The sequence below is a fragment of the Rhipicephalus sanguineus genome, chromosome 2 (genome assembly GCF_013339695.2).
Source record: "Rhipicephalus sanguineus isolate Rsan-2018 chromosome 2, BIME_Rsan_1.4, whole genome shotgun sequence".
In the NCBI taxonomy this organism is placed as follows: Eukaryota; Metazoa; Arthropoda; class Arachnida; order Ixodida; family Ixodidae; genus Rhipicephalus; species Rhipicephalus sanguineus.
This window is the reverse complement of record NC_051177.1, coordinates 83,673,630-83,691,072: the sequence shown is the minus strand read 5'-3', so window position 1 is coordinate 83,691,072 and position 17,443 is coordinate 83,673,630.

Here is a 17,443-nt window from a genome sequence, read left to right as displayed (position 1 = left end):
AAGCAGTATTTTTCGATATGAAAGGCTCTAAACACGGACGGAGCTTTTCTCCAACAACGCTGAGAATTGATAGCGATGCCGCCAGCCCTTCTCGCGATTTGTGAAAGCTATCGTTGTTATGATTTCACAGGAGTTCCTGTAACTATACTTAACAATCTTTATTTAGAGCTTTTCAACTATTTTTTAAAATAACAAGCTGTTACAATGAGATGATGTGGCATTATACACCTTCCCTGTATCTGCACCACGTTGTGTGCGCATGCGTCGAAGGTTGCCTGCGCCTGTGTCATGAGTGGCTTGTCCCGGCGTCGTTACTCTCTCGATGCACGAGCCAAGCCAAGTCATCGAAAACGTCACTACGCATATGCAGGGCCGCGCCGAGTAGCAGCGCGCATCATTTCTGAGACGAAGTGTTGGTAGCAAAACTATGTCGCTCCAGACCTTGAAACTGCGTGCACGGTTGCATGAGCACGCTGAAAAGTTGCCCAAGACGCGCTGACGAGCATGGGATCATTACGTCACGCGCCTATATGTACATTTTTATGGAGTAATACTTTTTAATATAAAGAAACGAACAATATTTCAATACTAACAAACAAGTCATCGACCGCGTACAGCAGTAAATGGTCACGTGACCGGCTTCATCGAATCATTCTTGTTTTTGCCGCCAGAGGCGCCACAGGTCATTTTTCGCGACCTTTGATTAAGAAATAAAATTATAAATACACCTCTCGCAAAAAAAAAAAAAAACAGGGTTGGTTTGAGTCAATGCGACGTACAATCTTTCCATCAGTGGAGTCATCTCATTTCATGTTCTGGGCAGTTGTCGGTCCCTTTAAGCACGAAGATCACGCATAATTATGCGCGGTCATTTTGGCTTATGTCATCATTTGTCGAAAAAATCGTGGGCGATTTCTAGCTGACCTTGAAATTTAATTGTAAATTCTATGGCGCGTGCAGCGACAATATTTTCTATTGCACGTAATCCGTTCGCTACGTGAGTGCCTCACATACTGAGCGCATAATGGTCCTAACGCATTTATTTCAGTTATAAAAATATCGCGACGACAAATTCTTTTTTTTTTCTCGTTCGTTTGAGTTGTCTTGCGAACGTTCGTCTGCGCTTCATACGTTTTCGTTTTATCCGATTTGATTATCCTTGTAACGTTTGTTAGGCGAACCATTTTTCGGTGACATAATGAGATATCAGTGGACTATATATTGGGGTGTCGCAAGGTAATTAATATGATTGTCTTTTACGCATTTAGAGTCATCACAGAACATTTGCGTTATTACGGCGGAGAGGGGGCCATAGCCTGCGGGGGTCTTAGCGAAGGGATGGGATTCTAGCCTCTCGAACAACGTGGCAAAACAAAATTAGCGCTGTTTTTCTGAACACGCCGGCAGAACCAATTTATCTGAAACGTTCGTTAAAGGTATTAAGGGCTTACTTGGAACGGCTTGATTCTCGGCTGATAATTAGTACCCGAAGCAATGAAAGCTTTGCGAGTCTCGGTTATATATATATATATATATATATATATATATATATATATATATATATATATATATATATATATATATATATATATATATATATATATATATATATATATATATATATAGAAGGTATACGCTTCTAACCGATCTTCATCAGAATGGGTCTTCATCCTGATGAAGATCGGTCTCCGATCGAAACGTCGACAAATAAACAGTTTTCTCGCTATGCTTGAGGACACAGGTTCGATTGACGGCTATATACGGCCGCAGTTCGATGGGGGACAATGCAAGAAAGACATGAGTACTTAGATTTATATGTTTGTTGACGAACGCCAGGTGGCCGAATAAAGAGTCAACCACTATTCTGTGCCTTATTAGTAAACTCTCAACTAGGCACATAAAAGCCCAGAATTCTAAATTTATTGCACTTCTTTACTCCGCGTGGCACTCCCAGACTCACATGTTTTACCTTCAAGCTCATGGCTTTGCCATTTGTGTCGTTTGTTTTCTCAAGGGAAGGCATTGGTTTTCTTATCGTTGGTTTCGGTGATCGTTGAACAATCAAACAGGTCTATGCGTCAGCGACTAGATACGGTTGACTTTTTTTTTTATCCGCTCAATTCAATCCCTGTCTCCGACGCAGGATCTTCAATTCAAAGAAGTGCAGCGTCTATCACAGGCTCATGCAGCGGTAGCGGCGAGTGAGCTGCGACATCGAGATAGAGCAATGTTAAGTTGAAAAAATAAGTAAAGTAAAGGAACGAAGAACGGTTGAAGATAGACCACCAGCGATAAAACTAAGCTTCACCAGATTCCGCAGATCAGCCCGAATGCCTGTCATTGTCGTCGACAAATAGGTCGAGGGACGCGTGTTAGGAGTTGAAGAACACGCTTTCTGTCGTGTCAGCACGACTTCTATGAGCTTTACGTGAGAGAGCATACGTGGAAAACAAACAAGAAAGACATTTTCGTTGCAAGGGTGAAGCAATGAATGCTTTAGCAGCAAATTGGAATGTCATACGAAGAAAGGCTAGCAGCTCACTCCTTTAGCAAACAAGGCCGCTGCAGCGAGTGTAGTGACCTTCGTGGGGTATATGGCTTCAGCGGAAACTTTCTTATGAAAGTACAACACGCATGAAGCTAGGAGCCATCTGTTGAACTCCCTCCAAGACAAGGGCGTGAGCATAGGCGACCACGTGCTGTGGGTCAAAGTACAGAGCCGGAGGCACACAACCCAACTCCATCGAAACACGGGCGGGGGGACGTCCTTGAAAGCGTGCTCTTGGGCCCTTTGCGCAATCTAGCAAGAGATAGCGAACACGCCTCTGCCATGCTGAAGCACCTCAGAGATCTGAGTACCACCAATGGTAAATGGTGTATATAAGTAGCTTGCTGTTAGTGTGCTGCAGGATGTATGCTGCGTGGCGGAATGACTTAACGCGTCGCGCCGCGGAGCGAGGGGTCGCCGGTTAGAATGCCCGGTCGCGCACTTCGGAAAAATTTGCTTCTGTGCTGTTATACTTCATGGGTTATATATATATATATATATATATATATATATATATATATATATATATATCAACGTTTACAGGACCACACACACGATAGACTCACAGCAAACTCTAAAGATGGCTGTGTTGTGCCGATTTGCACTACTTGCCTGCGCAGCCAATCTGATGCGCCTTAACGTGCGCCGGAGAACAATTCAGTTGGTTGCAGTATCCCTTCGTTTAATGCATTTCATCCCGAACAGACGGGCTTCTGTGGTACTCTCGACTTCAAGAATTCAGTGCAGCACCGCTACTGTTGGTAACTGAGGTATCAACGAGCGTAATTTTATTCGCTTTCAGCGTTGCTGCTACACTGAAACCTCGCGTTATGACAAAACAGACGACAGTCGCGTGCACAGTGCTTTCAGAAAAAGCTGGCGAAAGCATCGTCCTTAGTTTTCCGTACAAGCAGTGAGTGGCAACAGCGCATGGACGTGTGCCTGGCCAGAATGCGACTGGCGATTCTTTCTTCGGCGAGTTCAGCAGTGGCCAACTTTAGGCTACGTGACTGGGCTCGCTGAGTCTAGTGCAAGATCTCTAAACGACATTTCTCGGTTGAGCTCCACCAGCCGCCTTACGACCACCACGTGCGCTCTTGCACAAACGTTTTACTGGTCCAACTGTACTGCTGTCTGCGCGTCTTGCCACGGAGCGTAGCCCACTGGCGCAATTGAAAAAGGCTTCGCCGCGAAGGCGTACGCGCAGGCGTTTCTATGGAGATGCGTTTCAAACATGCATGTACATTGATCGCAAGAAGGGGCTCTCAGCTGCTGAACATTTGCTTTTTTTTTTCTTCTGCACGAAGCCTATTGGCAGATATCTTTATGCTTATTGCACTTTCACTCACTGTACCATGTCGACCGTAACTTTTTCCATCAACATTCAATATTCTTCAAAATTTCTTGTAAAGTCAACGCAACCTTTATATTGTAACAAAGTACACAAGCCTACGAGAAAATTGCTGGGTAGGAGCGTTATCATAGCTCTTACCGATCACTGACGGAACACCTTCTCATTATTGTTAAGTCAAATTTCCCCTTCGCATGTCCAGGTTAGCCCTCCTCGGCTTGGTTAGCGTTCATGCATTTTCCTTGCGACTTCTCTTTCACTATGGCGTACGGAACCAACCCGCACTTTTCACTCCGCGTTGCCCATGCCAGTATATGCAGATATAAATGTTTTACTCCCTCGCTCAACAACGCAGCACATATTTAATGCTGAAGCAAACATACTTTTGCGTTCACCTTCTTTGAGAAGTTCTTTGAAATTCGTACATCTCGCTTCTTTAAGTCATATTCCGCTTGTCTACAAACATTCATTTACAGATAGGAGAGAGACAGAGATAGATGGCATGCTATGAGTTTGTTTTTCCTGTGTGTCCATGCTTTTATAGCTTTTCACAAAGGCTTCTCTGCGATGAAGACATTAGTGCAGTGCGACTCCTACAAGCAATCCCAGCATCTTACTCAGCGCTCCCACTTCAGAGAGTGCACATTCCAGTGTGATTTAGAGTAGCACAAAGAGGACAGTCCTCTGTTTATTAAATTGAAACACTCCGTTAGACCTTTGCCTTTTAGCTCTTAGCTCAAACACAGAGGCTCGCTTTGAGGCCAAGTGCCTGTAGCGCGTAGCATCGGCAAACAGTAAAACAAGAACAACATGGAGAAGTATTATTTCGGCGACAAAATCAAATTACCGCAGTGTGGTCTACTTTAGCGTAGCCGCAGCGACCAGACGCAAAGTGCATCCGACTAAAGTAACTATACCACAACGACGCTTTTTGCCTCACTCACCATTAGTCCTGGCTCGATGTATGCTGTGCAACGATAGAACAGAGGGGCTGTCGCCTGTGTATTGCCTTAAGAAGTGTCACTGTTATTCATTACGAATAAGCAATCCTACAGTATCTATTAATATGACAGGCTCAATATTGAATGTCACCGATGTATTCCGAACTGGTCATGTCTATTTTATGTGTGTTCCACATCACTTTTCCCAGCCCTATATAGAATTGCTTCCTGTATATCGTATCGTACACATAGCACCGTGGTGCTTTTCGTGATGTTATTCATGGTATGTCGTTTGGTTATGACTATCTCTTGAACCTATAAAAAATAGATTGAACCGTAGCTGCTTGTTCTCTGCCTCCGCTTGTGATTTGCTTCGACAAAACACCAGCAAAGTCACAAGCACACGGTAGTATTTATGCGTTCAGTATGCAGTCTGTGTTTACGTTTACGTATCTTAATGGCAGACTACTTTGGGCATGCTCAAATAGCTAATATATCTGCTCCAAACTGAAACGCATGCACGTTCTCAGTGCTAAGGACCTTCTTTTTTTTATCACTAGTGCTAGCGCAGAGAAATAATACGCCGTCACTGTCTAAAAATATCCAAGTACAATTACTTGTCGAGACAAATCTTGAACGCATTCACAGTAAAAATAGACAATTCAATATAGTATAAATTGCAAGCGTCATAATCTCAAACAGGAGCATGTAAATGTAGCAACATGAGTGCAGCGAAAAAGACAGCAACGAAAATGTTGTAATAACAGAATAAAACTATCCTTTGGCTGTTCCTTCGACATGATAGACATTACAATGGACCGAAAAAGGCAACAACGAATATGAATTCAAAGACGAGGATGCTCTTGCACTTTGCGGGTTAAGCACTATATTGTCCGCCGCTCAAGTGCCACAAATACGCTGTAAATACTCTGTAAACATGTGTCGCTTTCTCCTCTTCCGTTAACAATATCGTTGGTGTAGCATAAACGATTTGTGAAGATCAACGTACTTCCACACCAGGCCCTTTCACTTCCCGCCTTTCCCTACGCCATTATTTTCACTCGCGAGCCTTTGCGGCTTCCCATGGAGGGATGATCCTATCTGCGCCATCCTTTCCCTATTTACTGTTAGTAAATTTTTGGAACGAAGCGGTGGTTTTGGTTGCTTCTTTACAGACCACTGAATGGTAAAACAAAAAAAGACTGAGAGAATCACTGCTTATGAGCGTTGAACCTTTGGTCAGAATTGTACGTCTGTTATTTATGTCTTTCAAAGTTTTTCGTGATACCGCCTGTGTTTTAGCAAACTAATAAATGGCACATCAGTCGTAGTCTTAATATGTTTACGTAGTGTGTCACTCTAGAAGTAAACAGAATTAAGTGGGCAATTTGGGATCATGCAAACATAGAAAACGCGTTAAAAACACCCGGAAACGGTTTATTTGTAATATTACTGTTTATTTTTTCAGTCCAAACCCACGCGTCGGTTCCGAATAGCATGTCATTTACGAAGCAACGATAAAATTTCACGTCTGAAATATTGTTTGCGCAGAAGCTTGTTGTTGTATTTACTGCGCAACGCATAAGTAGCCTTTGAAGTTGTACTGTTGCTGCTTTTTCGCGTATTCTTTTCTTTTTCTAAAAATAACGCTTTCCAATAAGTTTGATTGTTTGTACTTCTTGTTTGGCAGCACACTCGGTGAAAGACGGCCAATTACATCAACATAGAACATCAAGTGCTTTAAAAAAATATAGCGTCCTCGCTTTGATGCCGGTACACAGCCGATCGTAGAGAAGTGCTTATGCAGGCTGGCGTACGCCATGATAACATATAGACATACATATATGTTTGCGATATGTTTTCGGGGCTTTGAATTGCTTCCTGATATCTTATTTCACTTATACCAATGTGGGCGAGACAATTCGAGCGATAAAAATAGCTAAAAATACCGATTAACACGACATAAGACATCAAATAGGCGATGTGGTGACTTAGTACCAAAGTTTGGATGTAGGGAATTAATGTACACTACCTGTTAATGTACACTTCATGCACATTACCCGTACTGTGAAGCAAGGTTCAGGAAAAATATATAAGAAAATGTGCTATGGCAGACGTGTTTTAGTTTGCCTTCTGAGAAAAAAATAGAGGCGGATTATTATTTTTTTCCCGAGAAAACAGAAGGTTCAGTTTTAGTGGTGAATATTCTTGAACACGGGTTGGTATCCTGAGTCAACGTTTCTACATGTAGTGTTGTGTTCTTCAAGGCAAAAGAATATTTAAGAATATCCATCTCTTCAAGACTCCGTCCTCTTTTGAACTTCTGCCTTCAGTTTCAGTGGCACATAATTTTATCAAAACACAGACGTGACAGTCTCGTCATAATCTTGAAGCCAGCCACCTACAGACAATGCGCTCCCTCCCGTTGACGCGGTTTTTAAATTCTGTTAAAATTTAATGTATTTAGCATTGCGCTAGACTCTATCGCTGTCATATCAGCCTATAGGACGCCGTACGGAAGTTTCGCTAACTGAAAGAATAACGAATAATGATTCCACTTTACCCAAGCGAGGGTTGGGCAAAACTTTCATCACGTTTGGTCGTTTCCGCCCCTGCGTCAAATGACCGCTCCGCAACGTGACCAGACTCCCTCGGCAGGGCACGGACCTCGTCGGGCCGCTGCGAACTTCCTGAATAACCCGATCTCATTTCCTCGGATCGTGATTGCGAAAGCAATGTTTTCGTCGCCAACCTTTTATCCTCGTTTAGTTTCTTTCTTCGTCGGAGCTACCGTGGCGAAAAAAAAATTACACGTTTCCGATTTATCCACCACGTCACAATGATTTCTCTACTAAACTTGGCTTTGTGGATATTTATGGTTCCTTAGAATGCGTTTAAAGAGCGAGACCCGCATGAATCCCGATAATGACGCTTCGTTGGGTTAGAAATCTCACATTTAATATATTCTGTCCGTTACGAGACATACAGGGCAAATGGAGCCTAAATATATTCATTTCTGTTTATTAAATGACACTACTGGTTTCAGCTATCAGTTCTTAACTTTATTAAAGCGTTAAGCGGTATTTCTAAAAGAAACGTTCCCTTTGTGGATATGGGGATTTCTCTTCTCGTGGAAATGGTGCACATTCAGCGGTTTGTGGTAACTAGGGCCGTTTTCTCGACCATAATTTGAAAGGTATTGCATCTACAATAAACGAGTTTGAAACTTCGATCTTCCAGTCTAGCTATTCTTATTTACTCCTTTTTTTTCGCAGCGGCCACTGCGTTCGTGTGCCGATGTGGTAGCCGAATACAACATGGCGTTCGCTACTTCATTGCAGTGTGCATTGCATTTTTTTAGTCTTTATAGACCTTTTCACAGACTGCTCCCTGGGCGCCGCCGTAATCCTCTCTGGGCTGCGCTAAATATGCGTGACCCCCCAAAAATGCACTGTCGAGGCTGTGACCTCGGCCTTTGTAATCCCGCACGTGGTGGCGTTTTTTCTCTCCTGCGAAAAGGTGTATATACGGGCGAATTTTTCGTTCTCGCTGCGAAGGTCACCGTGTTGCGTGCAACTACACATACTGCCTAATGAAAGGAAGTAATATATGATGTGCGAGGATACCAGATAAAAATCCTGCGCGATCGGCAGGGCTTACCGTCACAGAAGAAGGCTATATGCTACTGCGCTTTCTGCGTTCAACCGGTCTGTCAGAACGGCTCTGACTGGAACGTCCTGCGTGTGTGGGCAGGTGTTCATTTTTTTTGTTTTTATTTTATGTGTCCTCTTTCCGACCCCTATTTCTCCCCCCCCTCCCCCCTGTGCAGGATATCAAATCTTTTACTAGTACAAGCTTAACGTCCCTGCCTTTCCTTTTCATCTATTTCTCTTTCCCTCCCTCTTTTTCTAAGCACAGCGTTCAACCTCGTTAAATGACGCAGGAAGTTTTTTTATGCATTGTCACCGAAGTGCCAGTGCATCAGCAAGCTCTTACTGTACATACGCGGAAAAAGTTGAGGTGTGGGTGCGCCATTAAACGTTGCAGGGTAGCCAACCGAGCCAAACCTTGGTTAACCTCCCTGCCTTTCCTCTTCGTATCTCTCTCTCTCTCGTCTCTGCGAAGGGATGCCCTCACTGCTATAGAGGTGTCTGTTGAGAAGGTGAACACGCCTGAATGTGCGAGTACAAGGCAAAGAAGTCGAAAGAAGAATTCAAGCAAGCACTTAGGAGTAAGTGTTGTGCGTAACACTGTCGCAAAGAATTATTTTATTGAAAAACGGTTACTTCTGTGAGTTAACGTCTACCTCGGACTGAATACTCCATTTATACATGTCGCGATAAGAGACTGGAGGTCAATTAGGCCACTTGTTTCATAACATGACGACTGCAACAGTTGCCTCATTGGTCAATAAATGAACTCGTAATCATATTTCGAATCAATAAGTAATATATGAACTATTTTATCATATAGCGGTCGGCCTCTACCAAAACGAGAATTGAATTGGTGTCTTAAAGGAACTGCTGAACTTCGCAAATGGAATTTTATAGGGACGATGAAATTCATTTAGGTGATTTGAACCCCACACATAGTTGTATAAAATTCACGAGGACGGCTTGGTGGGCTAGTTGGTATTGCATCATAGAAACGTTACAGCACACGCTGACGGGGACGAAAGAAGATGTCTTGTGTTTTCTTCGTCCGTCCCGGTCTGTGTGCGCTGTAACGTTTCCACAGTTACATAACTTTTGGAAAGATCTCTCGTGTCTTATGAGTTAAAAATGAAAACATTTTTCTTTAAATGAAAAAGACCCTGTCAATTACCGTATTCAAACGCATCGTGAGTGAACTATAATATTACTGAAGGAATACAGAACTGGTGGCGCAGCTAGGACGGCTCTAGCAATGTATTTCTGTGAGAGTATTTGCCAGTGCACGCATGTGTGACTGGAGCAGTGTCGTGGCATACAAAGGGAAGCCGTACGACTGCAAGAACAGCAGTTTTTGAAACGTAGTATAGGCCTATTTCTGATGTAAAGAAATTCTGTATGAAGTTCTTTGTAAATCATTCAAGTGTCTATAGCGTTAGAATGCCTTTTAATATCGCGCAGGGTAATTTACGACGCTTCAAAAATTACTACTTTACGGTAATTTCGCCCTGAAAACTCTAGCATAACGAAAAATCTCGCATAATGACACATAAAACCCAACCTTATTGTTTTTCGTACACTCCTCTTTGTTTAGCTCGAGACTCGGTGCGTCCTGCTATAAACAGCGCTGCGCCAGTCTCCTGAGATCAGCGTTAGCTACTTGGACAGCGACACGCAATAGCCGAAGTATCCGAGAGCGCTCTTTACAGCCTTGTATAAACAATGTTATTTTTCTTCTTCTCTCATTGTGCTGAGTGACAATAAAAGAGTTTGACGCAAATTGATCCTAGTCCCCGAACTCTTTCGCTTGCATGTCTTTAGAGCAGCAATGACCCACGTACGTACATGACACAAGCATAAACAGTGGATATTCCCGGAAGCCCTAGCGCAAGAGGAAAAAAAAGAGAGAGAGAAAAGTACACCATAACCTATCTTTGCTATACAGTGGTCTGAGGCTGGCCCCAGAATTTTAATGCGACGCGCTCTGCGTAGTCTATAGAAGATTCATTCAACAGTGACATCAGGAAATTAATCTTCTCAAGGAAAAAATTATTGATTATAAAATATTGGGCAGGTTTACCTGAAGGGAGGTGTTCTGGGAATAGGAGCGAAGTAATAGCAAAAATAAGTAGCTCCGCGGCAATTTTCTGGAGCTACTAATGTGAAAATTTAGGCATAACCGCATACGAACACAGTGGAAAACCCTGAAATTCAAATGTTTAGTCGGCATTGACCAAGGACGGAGGCAAGGATGCTTTTAGTGTTCATTGTTGCTCACGCTTTACGTATAGGGCGTAGACAAACGTCTGGAAAACAGTCAATTATTTTTCGATTCAGCTTACGTCCGTATAACGGGAAAACGGTGCGTGTGAGGTCGCGTGGACTCATGAATGAGTAATTCTACTAACACATGACGTTCTAAAAGCGGACAATAGAGGTGGTTTTCAGATTTGGAAAAGCTTGTGGCAATAAGTTGGCCTGTCTAGGACTTAGTGTAAGCATATATACACCGAGAAAGCCATATTTATATATAGACCATACGGGTGACAATTTATAACCCCGCTTCTCCCACCTTTTGTTTCGCAAAGGGGATGTCAACAAAAATCGTCCGATATAGACCTTTTCGCTGTTTACAAACAAAGCTGCTGGACGACTTCCGGTTTTGTGCGCCGGAGTAGCTGAGTAGCGTTGTCGAGGAACAAAAGCCTTAGCGAGTAACCGGCACATTTTCAACACTTTTCTCCCTGTGTCTGGCCAAATATTTTATAAAATATTTTACTGAGCTGCACACACAACATTATAAGAGTTAGTCCTTCACTTTCAGCGCCTTCTTTTTACCTGAAAGCGGAAAAAGAGTCTTTCCTTACTCTGGCACAACTTCAAAAACATGCTTTCTGCTTCGGTGTTAGAGAGTGATAATTGAAGTGACCGGAAGTTTCTTGGGTGCAACACCCTCTGCTGCTATCGCAATCTTGAAACCGACCGAAAAGGCGAATAGACGTTTTTCCGCCGACAGTTCTTTTAACTGAAATCAGAGCCATATATACCCTTCGGGAGAGTTTGGCGATTGTTTCATCTCGCCGCTCTCCGAGCTCCGCCCCAGCGCCGCCCTCTTCTCGTGACGTAAACCCTCTCTCCTCGCCGGCGGCGGCGGCAGCGGCGGGCGGCAGTGGCGACAGCGCGGTGCGGAGTCCGGCGCTGCCGCGCAGGAGAGTCGCCGGCGCGCCGCACATACACGATCGCTGAGGAGCGCGCGTAGGTTACGAAGCTCTTGTGCGAAGCCGCGCGTATTCATGGCGACTGCTCCTCGCATTCAAGCGTGAACTTGTGGCGTGCGGTGGGCTGCTGTTGCGCGGTTGGCTGTTCAAACAGCAGCGCGCAGGGTTGCCGCCCTTTTAGGCTTCCGAAGGAAAAGTAGCGACGACGCCTTTGGATCAGAAACATCAGACGCAGCAAATAGACCCCGACCGACTGCTCCGTGCTATGCGAGATACGTACTTGAGTATTTAGCTTGAATATTGCTGGTATTATAAACAGCGTACCATTAACACAAACTTATTATTTGTTGCGCAATGGGGCCCCTTTCAGGCGAGCAAACTTTAAAAATCATTTTGTCACGCTGAAAAAAAAAGGAGTTTTATGGTTCGCGTTTCGATCGCTTGGGCAGACTGAAATTTTGCAGCGATCACGCTATAAGTGTCTAGCGTTATGTGTTGCATTTGCGTAATTTATCGCGCGTTCTGAGCACGAGCTTGGGATGTCATTTAGCGTGTCAATGGTGTCATTTAGCGCTGTGTTGCCGCTTGTGTACATGCTACCAGTTTCACGTTTAATTCGCGCATGTAAATTAATCTGCGCATCTGTGCTAAGCGAATGTACCTTGCGCTTTTTAGTAATGCACGTATAGTGCACGATGTCTGTGCTCGTGCAGGAAGCTCTTCCACTATAGCAAGGGGCGCTTATGTGCTCGATGAAATTTTGTGATTAGGAAGTATAGAGCGCGAAGAAGTTGAGCAGAAAAACGATTTTGTAAAGTAAACCAACAGGATGTCCGCTATCAGACTAGCCGAGCGAGGTATTGTTTTCATTTAACACGCGCCTACGGGGGCCCTGCACCTGCTCTGACGAAAATCTTAGATGCCTGAGCAAACGCGAAAATTGACCGCTGGCGTCCGCGGCGTCGGCGGCGTCAACACGAGGGATGTCAAAAATCATCACGTAATGACGTGACCATACGACCAAAGATTGTGACGTCATCATGACGTCGAATAACGTGACTTCACGCGATGACGTCAGCCCATGACCAGATGTGGCGTAGAAAGATTGCAGCGCCTCTGATCTTGGAGGCAGTGCAAAACAATGTTAGGTCACAAAGCTTTCGAGGGGGGGGGGGTGAGAAACAATACATCAACTGACGAAAAGGAAGACGGCTTTCGCCTTCGAGTGGTAGGCGAATGCATATGGGACCCTGTGAGTTTTTTTTTCTTTCTTATTAGAGAGTTTTAGTGCCGGGGACTCCAAGCCGCTTCCTTATTCACCCTCTTATGTTCCCTTGTACTCTCAGCCGCACCCATGGACTATACTAAGGAACGTAAGGGGCTTACGTACGCAAGGCACTTTGGGGTCGCGGCACTAAAATTCTCTAAGAGGGAATTTTAGGGCTCGAGATCACCAAGCCGCTTGTGTACGCCCGCTTTTGCGCTTTTGTGGCCTTAATGCAATTACGTGCGCTGGTATCTCTGTTTCTTTTAAAAGCAGAGCTGTTTAAGCTTGGAGAATCCCCGTTAGTGGCAAATAAAAATTGTCATCATCATGAACCGGCACGCAATCCGTCCTCTTCTTTATCTTCTGCTTTGCTGCCAGAACACGTGCACAGACTTTTTCGGCGTGGCATGCAATAATTCTCACGTAACACTTGTCACGTGACATGTTCCAAAAATCACACCTCTTATATATGCTCGTCACAGAGTCACATCACGCAATACCAATTTTGGTGTATATCAATCTGGCGGAACGATTGCCATCGCACCATGAGCGTGGCACGTAAGTCATGCAGTACATGACACGCGTGTCATGATATTACATTAACTCCCGTTCTTTATGTTCCTCACACAGTCATGTCGCGCACTACCAATTTTGGTGTGTATCAAGGAAGCGAAACGGCCGCCAGCGCTCCATGAGCGTGGCACGTAAGTCATCTTATACATGACACGTGTGCCATGATTTTCGTATTAACTCCCGTTATTTGTGTTCGTCACACAGTCATGTCGCGCAATATCAATTTTGGTGTATATCAAGTTGGCGAAACATCCGCCAGCGCACCATGAGCGTGGCGAGTAAGTCATGCTGTACATGACACGCGTGTCATGATTTTCATAATAACTCCTGTTATTATGTTCGCCATACACTCTTGTCAAGCCATACCAATTTTGGTATATATCAAATGAACTAAACGGCCGCAAGAGCACCAAGACTGCGGCATGTAAATCATGCGGTACATGCACAGTCACATTTTGCCATACCAATTTTGGTATACACTTCATGAACGAAACGGCCAGGAGAGCACAAATTCGTAGGCGGCTAGATAGGTAGACAGACAGATAGATACGCTCAAATTTGCAGAAGTTCGCTAAGAAATGCTTCGCATTTAAAACAAACCAAGATAGACGCAAACCCACAGGTCTTCATAGCTCGAAAAATCACCGATGATCACGATACTCCCTCATGCGAATTCTGAGCGCAGCTACGTGTTGAGGCAACGCGAACTGTGTTTGAATTTCTGGCTATCCGCATTGGAACATTCGTTACATATTGCCACAGAAACCGCCAGTGCTCGAGTGCTACGCACGCCACTCTGTGCATTGCAGGCGTGATCGACATCCCCGTCACGACAAGCGAGACAGTAGCAGCGCACCCACCAGCCCTGCATGCGCAGGAGCTCCGACCGAAGGGCGAGCACGCATGACGGAGGAAGAAAGCGATGTGAGAGGCCAGAACTCGTGATATCGACAGAATCCACGTTCGCTGTCTTTCGCCCTCGTTCGCTCTATCGGTTACGCCGACTACGTCAAGAGCGATGCCGAACAACGCAGGAACAGACGCCTAAGAGCTGCGCTCTAAAAGCACAGCGCGTATCGTAGAACGTCGTGGACTCGAATCGGCGTGCACAACTCAGTTTCACGATGATTTGGACACGTCTAATTCACTCCATATTCTTCATTAAATTTGTATAACAATGTTCTTGCACAATTTCGCTTTCGCAATTTGTTTAGAAGCGCTAGATTTCACGAATGAACAGCGCGTACATAGCCTCAGCCGTGCGCCCGTCGCGCGGAAAGACTATATATGGCGGACGCCGCCCGAGCGGAGGCGTGGCGGTGACGTGAACAGCGTCATCGCCGCGCCGCGACGTCACTGCCCCGCCCATTCGCCAGACTCTCCCCATCGACGGCTCTGACTGAAATCAGATGGCACCGCCATCTGGCGCAGCGGGGAAGGGGGAAGTACCGTTTTGTTTAAATATTGGATTTTTTGAACAATTCTGGCGTAACATGATTTTGTGAATCGTGTGTCCATTAAGGAGAGAATGGTATTCGGGGCGCGTGACATTACGGCATGCAGTTCGTCACACAAAGTCGTCATCACGTTACATAATGACTCGTCACACAAAGGGGACTTAAACATGAGAGGAGAGAAAAGAAACAAACGAGCAATGCGATCAGGAGCGAAATACGGCGTTTATTTGTACTTGTGGCTACAACTACCGACGCCATATTTCCACCAAAACGTGGCCGAGCTCATAGAACGTAATTAAAGATTCGAAAGGTCGTATATTGCAAGCTTCTGACTTTTCTAGAGGGTACTTTTTAGGCGCCCCTTCCTGCGTTGAGCGGCGCTGCCGTAGGCTTGCGTCGGCGGCGTCACCGATAGAACGAACGAGGACGAAAGAGGGCGAGCGCGGAGCCTGTCGATATCACGAGCCACTCGCCTCTAACCTCGCTTTCCTCCACTGTCACGCGCGCTGGTCCCTCGGTCGGAGTAAAGTCCCTACTCGTGCTCATGCAGGGCTGGCACGTGCATTGCGGCTGGCTTCGCTGGTGTTTCGCTTGGTTCGTGACGCCCGTGCGTAGCACTCGAGCGCTGTCGGCCTTTGACTTGGTTCGCGACGCCTGCAGTGTACAGAGTGGTGTGCGTAGCACTCGAGCGCTGGCAGTCTCTATGGAGGTATGTAACGAATATTACGTTGCTACAACTGTGGATAACCACAACTTCAAACACAGCTGGCGCTGCCCCAACACGAAGCTGTGCTCAAAATTTGCATTAGGCAGCATCGTAATCGTCGGTGAATTTTTAGGGGCGAAGCTCCTTAAGGCGGCACCCGTTCGTCCCTCGTAGTCGTAGTCGTAGTCGTAGTAGTCGTAGTGCGTAACCAGTCTTACGCTTTGACCTCCAAGGTGGTGCCGGTGGGAGATTTTTCCTGTGCGTTGTTGAACAATAAAAAATTCGCAGCGTTAGCTAAAAGCCGACTTCTTCTGTCTCTCATTCCCATTAGCAGCCATTGTTTACCTCCAAGGTAGTGCCTGGTGAGATTTCTCCTGTGCGTGATTAAACAATAAAAATTTTGTTCAAAACGCCGTTGATTGATGAAATAAACCAACGAAAGACGCCAGATGTTTTGTAAAAGCAAAACGAAAGAACGCCAGATGTTTCTAAAGCAAAACGAAAAGACGCCAGCTGCTTAACGAAAGACGCCAGATGTTTTCTAAAGCAATGGTTTTCTAAACAATGAAAATTCACAGCGTACATGTAAAATTAAAGTGAGCTGCAAGTCGTCATACCTCATCGAACCTTTAGTATAAACGCGCCCGATCTCACGTCGGTGATGATGTACTGGGCAGAATTCACGGAAGATTCACGGTTTACCGATGAACCTCCGCAGCTTCGCCCACTCATCATTTATACTCATCATCATTCACTCCGTGGATATGCTGTGATTTTTTTTTGGTCGTTTAATATTGAATTGTAGAAGAACGCAAAACTGCTGAAACGTTCGAGAACAGCCTGCTAACTTGATTTATCGGAAGATTCGCATAAAGTTATTTAGCGTACTTTGACCTTTACTGATAAGCTGCGCGAGAAGAAGAAATTGTCTATGACTTGCAAAGACATGAGAATGTATGGGGGCTTAAATAATATTCTAATGTTATCATCCAATACCAAGCAGCGACGAATGAGATTCTCCCGCCCTGAGCGGGAATCTCCCCATGCCACAAATGCACAGCACAAAAAAAAAAAAAGAGAACATTCAGCCCGTATAGGCTTAAATTCTGGCTCACGAAGGGGCTTAAGCCAATCCGTGCGAGAATAATAGATGCGGGGACATCTAGGAAAATATACACTGTTTGCAATAAACATCCTGAGATATGGTAACAGTATAAAAAAAATACCCACTTCAAGTCGTTGATCCCATTGTATTTCTGATGCCACGCTGCCGCCGAACACTTTTCTCAAATCTCTTTACGCTGGGAGACTTAATGAAATTGGTTTTTTACGGACCCATCGTTTTCGCTATCTTCTTTTTTTTTCTTTTTTTTTTAATTGCAGAGAGACATAGTGTATTGCGCTCGCTCGTAGTTCCAAATAAGCCAATAAAACTATTGCATGACTCTCTGTCCTTTCTTTGTTTTACTTGCATCTCCGAAGCAGATTTAGAATGGAAAGTTGAGCTTGTTGGTATGGATTCATACTTAGTACTGTGCAGCGCTCACAAAAAACGACGACGGTCGAAAGACGTGCACACGACATGCGCCGACTCTAAATTTCCTAAATTTTTTATTCAGAAACACATAAAAAAGTAAACTAGGTAAGTGATCAGGCCATATGACAGATGCTACAAACGAAAAGAACTTTCCTGGCGGTTGCCCTTAACTAAATAGCACAAAAAGCAGCTAAC